The following is a 279-nucleotide window of genomic DNA, read 5'->3' as shown; positions in this document are numbered from 1 at the left end:
TAAATCCATTCCCAAGGCTATTTTAGTTTAACATCAGATTTCTGTTTCTCCTAGGAAAGAAGGAGGGGGGGAGAAATGGTTTTCCCTCACTTCATTATTTCCATGTATTTTGTCTCTGAAAAAAAACTTTGATGAAGCAGTTACAAGGAAAGGAAAGCTTGGAAACTCTGAGGCACAGAGCAAAGGGAAGAAAGGTCCAGGGCCTTTCTGCAAACACCTGAGCTCTCCTCCTGAGAAGTCAGGGCTTAAGGGCTTCTGGAAGACTGCCAGTGTCCCCAC

The sequence above is a fragment of the Gymnogyps californianus genome, chromosome 4 (genome assembly GCF_018139145.2).
Source record: "Gymnogyps californianus isolate 813 chromosome 4, ASM1813914v2, whole genome shotgun sequence".
NCBI lineage: Eukaryota > Metazoa > Chordata > Aves > Accipitriformes > Cathartidae > Gymnogyps > Gymnogyps californianus.
The sequence above is the reverse complement of the archived record's forward strand: the minus strand, read 5'-3'. Positions refer to the sequence as shown.